The sequence below is a fragment of the Vigna umbellata genome, chromosome 5 (assembly GCF_029865625.1).
Source record: "Vigna umbellata cultivar VRB3 chromosome 5, Vumbellata_1.0, whole genome shotgun sequence".
NCBI lineage: Eukaryota > Viridiplantae > Streptophyta > Magnoliopsida > Fabales > Fabaceae > Vigna > Vigna umbellata.
Window position 1 is genome coordinate 20,767,661 of NC_142169.1, and position 7,534 is coordinate 20,775,194.

The following is a 7,534-nucleotide window of genomic DNA, read 5'->3' on the forward strand; positions in this document are numbered from 1 at the left end:
GCTTCGTCACGCTCATGTGAGGGAAAGATATAGTTTTCCCTTCTCTTCTTCTCCTTCGGCGTTGCTCTGCAACCATATGGCAGCTTCCTTTCTCTCACGTTGGGACAACTCGCGACAGCTTTGGGGTGGTCCGCGGCGGCGGAGCTTGTGAGCGACACAGCGGCAGAGGCGCGACCCTTGGGGTTTCGATGGTGGTTCGCGCGGTGGGTCTCGAGCGACAGGTTTGCGGAGATCAACGAAACTTCGCTGAGGTTGGCCGCGGGATCTCTGGGTTTTGGTTTTTGTTTTTGGTTATGGTTTTCTGCAGGTGGAGGGCTAGCCTCGCGGTATGGTTCGACTTCTTCGACCTGGTTCGTCGGCGGCGAAGGACGGAGCTTCTGGTTTATTCCTTCAGCGGCGGTCTTTGGTCTTGGAATGAGGGGAACTCAAGCAAAAAAAAATTCAAGTATACTATGTTTGCTAACAATAGATTCATCTCTGTATGTTTGCGTATGGAATTCGGCTAGCAGATTCTATTCCTTCTAAATAACATGATTCCTGAATGTCGTGATCATTTTGGGTGACAAGAACAAGATGAATGTCACGTATCACCCTCACACAGCCACGTATCACCCTCACACAGCCACGTATTACCCTCTCACAGCCACGTAGCTAACTTCAGTCCACCCTGTCAGCTGCTCCGTTAAAAAATCAACGCCGTTTCCAAAAAGGACTTGATTGCACACTTTTTACAAAATTTGGGACCACATTGAACTTCTAAAAAAAGGTAGGACTCAATTGAATATTTGCCCCCTTTCGAGGGACCAAAAGAGGTATTAAACCAAAATTATATAAGACAAAAATTATAAAAAGAAAATTCATTATAAAGTCATTGTTTTTGTAAGAAATTGTTTAACAACGAGTGTTTCTGATTTTTTCCAGGCCAATTACCAATTCCTTTGATGTCATTATGTTTGTGAAAATTAGATAAAATTAGATAAGACAAAAATTATAAAATAAAAACTCATTGTAAAATCATTTTTTGTAAGAAATTGTTTAACAACAAGTATTTCTGATTTTTTCCAGGTCAATTACCAATTCCTTTATGCTTGTGAAAATTGGATAAAATTAGACAAGACAAAAATTATAAGATCAAAACTCATTATAAAATCATTTTTTTGTAAGATTGTTTAACGGTAAGTGTTTCTGATTTTTTCAATTGGAGTTACAGTAGGGTGTTTCTGATTTTTTCAATTGGGACTACAGTAGCGATGGCAGAGAAAAGATTGGAGTGAGAAAGATGAAAGAGAAAGGGTTGAGAGGAATGAGAGAGGTGAGTAAGGGTTTGGGGGGTTTCTTTTTTTTTTTAGTTTTGAGAATGAAAATTATTAAAATACCCTTAACCTTAAAACTTAGAATCCATGGTATACAAGGATATTTTTGTCTACTAAAATCCGGTACACATTGCTAAAATGTACCAACTGAAAAACAGGCGTACGCGCGTTAGCAAACCCATATATATATATATATATATATATATATATATATATATATATATATATATATATATATATATATATATATATATATATATATATATATATATATATATTATTTGTTTAATTAAGTCAAGCCAAAGTATATCTTACAAAAATATATACTTATGTTATCATCATTTTTGGAAAAAATTACAAATCTTCTCTTGAAATTTATGGATAAAATTATAAACCCGTATAGTTTTTCAAATTAAAATTGTAAACAGTTTTTTTTTATACATTTGTGGACAAAATTGTAAAATCTTTTCATACAATTTTAGTTTTTTAACAAAATTATAAACTCTCGTATAATTGTTTGAAACGAAATTGAAACTTTTCTCTTCAATTTTTCTGAAACAAAATTGAAAATCCAACTACACAGCTATCCAAGCAATATATACATTACGACACTTAATGAGTTGTTGAAGGATCTAAAAGTAACTCTTTGATTTATAACAATTTTTGTTGTTATAATTTTTCACGTTATTTGATGTGAAATTTTGATAAACAGATAAAATTGTATAACCCAAGTACATTATAACATGCTACTTTAGGACTAGTATAATGATACGATGATAGGAGAACAGAAGAAGCTTTGATATTCTTATTTTTCATTAACAACACCACATCAGCTATTTTCTTCTCGTTACTGCTCCTACACAAAAGAAAAAGGAGGTGAGAATAGCAGGCTAAGTCTAACATTCTAAACCAACCCATTCTTCTTTTGGGCCCTTCTCCCTTGAATATGATAACATCACCATTGAGAACTCAATGTCTGTTTACCATTTTCTAACCAGAAAAAAAAACATTATCACTAAAAGAAAATAATAATGTTGAAAAATGAAATATATACATGTCTAAAATATTGACAAAATATTTATACCTTTATCTCTGAATGTTGAAAAATGTTGGAATTCCTGAATCAATAGCCTCAGCAAACTCCAATCTATACATCCAACTCTAAGGAAGCAAGAGAAATGGAGAGGGGAAAGAAAAAAAAAAGAAAAAAAAAAGAAAAAATACCTTTTAAAAAAACAAACTATATATCCAACTTCTTCGAAAAGTTACCTTTCTTATTGCTTTTTTTTCTCTTATAAAAATGAAGTTACTAAATTTCTACACTTTGACACAAAAATGTTTTTAACTTAGTTTTCTTTGAGAAGAAAAAAATAAAATAAGTTTTATCATAAATGAAATTTAATTTACAGAATTTTTCATAATTATATATGTGTGTGTGTACTTTTATTTTTTTTAACAACCTATGCATGAACTCATTTTAATTTATAAAAGAAGTTATATGATTTTCATTAAAAGTATTTATGAAAAAAAGTCTCCAAATATACTCCAAACAAACAAAAAAAACTAATGAAGGAACATGAGGTTTCCAAAGCTAGATTTTCCTGTATATATATATATATATGGAAAATGTTATTTGGACAACAAAAGTTTGACACAATTTTGACAACGGCGACGTGGCAGCTGTGCATTGGCTCAGTGAATTGAAAACAAACCAGAAAAAACCCAAAATACCCCTCACCCCGGTTCACTGAGCCAATGCACAGCTGCCACGTCGCCGTTGTCAAAATTGTGTCAAACTTTTGTTGTCCAAATAACATTTTCCTATATATATATATATGAACCAATTTCATTTTCTGTGAATAAAATTGTCTGATATATATATATATATATATATATATATATATATATATATATATATATATATATATATATATATATATATATATATATATATATATATATATATATATAATAATTGATGAGAGGAAACCGTGTTTAAAAATGTGAATAATGATTCAGAAAGAGAAATGAAAGGACGAAAAAGAAACCCGGAGAAAAGTAGAAGTGGAATAAATGAAAGACAGGTTGGCCATAATGATATTTGATTTGACCACCTTAAACCTAACTGGTTTTCATTAATATAAGTTTTATGACGATTCTCATCGATCATACTATCTTGCCCTCAATCATGTTGTTCCATATCTCAGTGCTTGCTGCGTTATGCAAGAACACTAAACAGTAGTAAACCACAATCTTGTAAAATTTTTCTTATCATAAAATACAATCTTGATTAATAATTAACGAAGAAAGAAGGGTTTTGATGTAGCAGTTATGTGCCAATGATGGTATGAGAGGCAAAGGGCCATGGGTTTGACTGAAGAGCAAGGTGCAACAGAGCTAAAAAGTAAAATGTAAGACCAAAAAGTAGGAAATTCTAGTTGCTTGCGGAGCAAAGAATTCTTTTCTATAATCATATCGTTTGTACTCATAACGACATTCCCCATCTTTGCATTTCATCTTTGCTTCTTTCAACCCAAAGCAGATCCCACTCGATAACATTTCTCAATCCCCATCTTTTTAGCTCATCAATCCCTCCCTCTTAGCTATAACCCTAATAAAAACAAACCCAAAAACTCAATGCGTGTTTTCAATATTTCAGAGAGCATGAAAACTCAAGTCAGGAACATAATTAACTAGCCCTTGAAAAAATAACAACTAGCAGCATGCAACAACAAGCTTTTTTTTCTTTCTTTAATCCATGCATTATGATTCCACTCTTCCACACAATGTAGGGAGCATATCATCACATTTTACCTTTCATTTTCACACACGAAGTTGCAAAACCTCATTCTATATATACCTTTTCCTACCTCCTTTTCTCCACTTCCTACACACCAAATCACTCATATATTTTTCTGTCTCTCTTTATCTGATATCTTCCACGTACACGCACACACATAATTAACATCACGGACCTCATATCAGCTTCTAATGGAAGCTTGTATAAGGTCATCGTGAAAGGGAAGAAAGAAATATGCAGTATTTTATGTATTAAGGAAAAAATCTCCTAATGTTTAAGGATGTTTAAATCTCCTAAAAGTTTATCGAAGTATTTTTTTTTTAAATTATGTTGAAATTCAATTGGCTTATGTTACAAATTCTTAAATAAAAAACCAGGCCTCGCAGCATAGGAAATTGAAGGTTTTTGAACTAAAGTGTGGATCTTTATGTGTTAATTTTCTCAGAAGTTTATCATTCATTCTTTTCCATTATTTTACATTATCTTTCATATAATTCCTCACAGTTTTTCCAGTATGTATGATGGACCTCTGCGCAAGAATTAAACACCTTGTGCACGGGTGAACGGTGTAACTTTTCCACCACAAAAATTATGTATTGGTTACTTTTTAGGGAAAAGTATAGTTTCTGAAAATAATATTTAGAAAATGTTGTTTAAGTGATTTTGTTTTGAAAAGTAAAATAGTAGAAACATTTTTAGTTGGTTCTAGATTTGTATACTTTTATATTGTATAACTTTTACATGTGAGCTGGTTTTCGATATTTTATGCAATTATAATTATTAAATTTAAAAGGCAAGTTTGCATTTATTCATCTCTGACATTAGTTCTTTTTTTGGTTACATGGAAAGCCACGGTCAAAATAAGACGAGTCAGGTTTGTTTTATACAAATACAAGGAAAGAAATGTATGAAGAACAAAATTACTATTTTTTGTCACAAAAGAGAATTCTTATGTGTCACATCCAACTTTCCATATTTTTTTATCTTCCTAATTAATATCTTCGTGAAACACATTATTAGAAGTAAAACTAAAATTTGCCAAACATTTATTCTCATGAGTTAAAAGTATAGGCGATTTAATATCTCTTCAAAAAGATAAAGAACAAGAAGACTTTTTAATGTTTAACTATAAAAAAGAAAGAAAATTGAAGATGAAGGAGCTAAATGAGGAGGAAGACGAAGAATGTAGTAGAAAAAGAAGATGAAAAATCAAGGGAAAAGAAAATAAAAAAAATAAAAAAATGAGTAATAAAGAATAAAAGGAAGAAGAATAGAAAGTCATTGCGTGAAATTAAAATATATTTAAAAATTAAGAAAATTCTTAATCAAGTTTATCTATGCTTCTATTGTTACACGTGATGAAAAACAAGTAGAAGGTTAACTCGATACATTAAACGTTGACGTTGTTACTTAGTGTTTCTTAACTCACCCACCGAAAAGCTAATAACATGAAAGATATATAGGTTAATTTTTCAATGAAAAATTAAATCAATGATTTCTTTTATTCTCGAGCTTGAAAGAAAAATTTGAAAGCGTTGTTACTATTAGATAAATGATATTTTATATTATATAAATAATGTAAATATGATTGATGTAAAAAGTGTGGTAAAATTCCAAACCCTAAAATTTCTACATGCCAACTAATGTAAAAATGATTAATATGATATAATATTATTTTCTTTCTTATTTATTTATTAACAACAAATTATATATATATATATATATATATATATATATATATATAATAGGTATTAGAGATATTTCAATATATACAAAATTTTCTAAATTTAACAATTATATTCTTATTAAATCAAGTCTTCTTCCTTTATATTTATATATAAACACTACTAGAAAAAATAAATTTATTAATTAACAAAAATTTTTAGTCATCACAAAAACTTATCGATTTCAACAACAGAAAATCCATCAATAAAATGTTTATTACTGATAAATAAAGTTTTTTTTATAATTACGGATATAAAAAAAATTATTAGTAATTATCGATGATAAAAAATCATTATTAATTTTCATTAAAAAAAATTCAACTCTAGTAAAAAAAGCGACTATGGAGGTTACAATGCTTAAATGGGAACACTCTACAACTGTTAGAGAAATACAAATGTTACTATAGGAGGTTCATAAATGGTTTCAAAGATAGTATCTCTTTTGAATTTTTTGACTTGTAAAGACCAATCTTTTGTTTGAACAGATAACTATGAATAGATTTTTTAGAGCTCAATAAGAGATTGACAGTACTCAAGTGTTAGTGATTTTTTACAAAAAGTAAACCTTTTGAGGTTTATTATCATGCCTAGGTGGAGTGTTGATGAAGGATAAGAGAGTGATAACATATGCTTCACGACAATTAAAAAGGTTCATTAGAAAAGTTATCCTTCTCATGGTCTTGAGTTGGCCACGATGGTATTTGTTTTGAAGATGTGGAGGCACTACTTGTATGGTGTGCAATTTTGGGTGTTTAGTGATCATAAAAGTATGATGCATTTTTTTAATCAAAAGGATTTGAATATGAGGAAAAGGAGATGGATTGAGTTTTTAAAAGATTATGACTTCCAATTGCAATATCACCCAAGGAAAGGCAATGTAGTGGTAGATGCACTAAGTAGAAAAATTATCCACATGTGAATTGTGATTATAAAAGAATTAGAGTAAGTAGAGAGTTTAGATACATGATTTTTGTGTGTTATGGTGAATTCCAATAGTATTAGTTATAGTCAACTAACTATTACCAATGATTTTCTTGGGATGATCAAGGAGCAATAATTAACTAATCCTAGTTTAAAAAGCACAACAGAGTTTATTGGGACAGATCAGGCTAGGAGTTTGTGGTAGGGTCTAATGGAAATTTAATATTCAAAGGGAAGGTTTGTGTGCCAAATTATCAAGGGATAAAGAAGATGATCTTGGATGAAGACCATTAAAGTCATCTTAGCATACACCATGACATGTCTAAGACGTATAAAGATTTGAAGGAATCATTATGGTGGTCGGGTATACAAAGGGAGATGGCCCAATATATATGTAGCATGTAGTTCAACTTGTCAAAAGGATAAAGTAAAAGCATCGGAGATTAGTGGGCATGTTGCAATAGCTGGAGATACTTGAGTGGAAGTGAGATAACATAACAATGGACTTTACTACTCATTTGGCATGAATAGTGCGGGGACATGATGTCATCTAAGTAATAGTGGACCGTTTGACGATTAGTGTCCACTTTTATGAGATGCTGGATTAGGTGATTCTACATGGGAGGTAGAAGAGGATATCAGGTGATTCTACATGGGAGATAAAAGATGATATGAGAGGATCTTATCCTTACCTATTTCTTGGTGAGTAAATTTTTAGGGACAATTTTTTGTTGTTGGGAAGATTGTGAAGATATAGGAAATGTGCAACTAAGAGG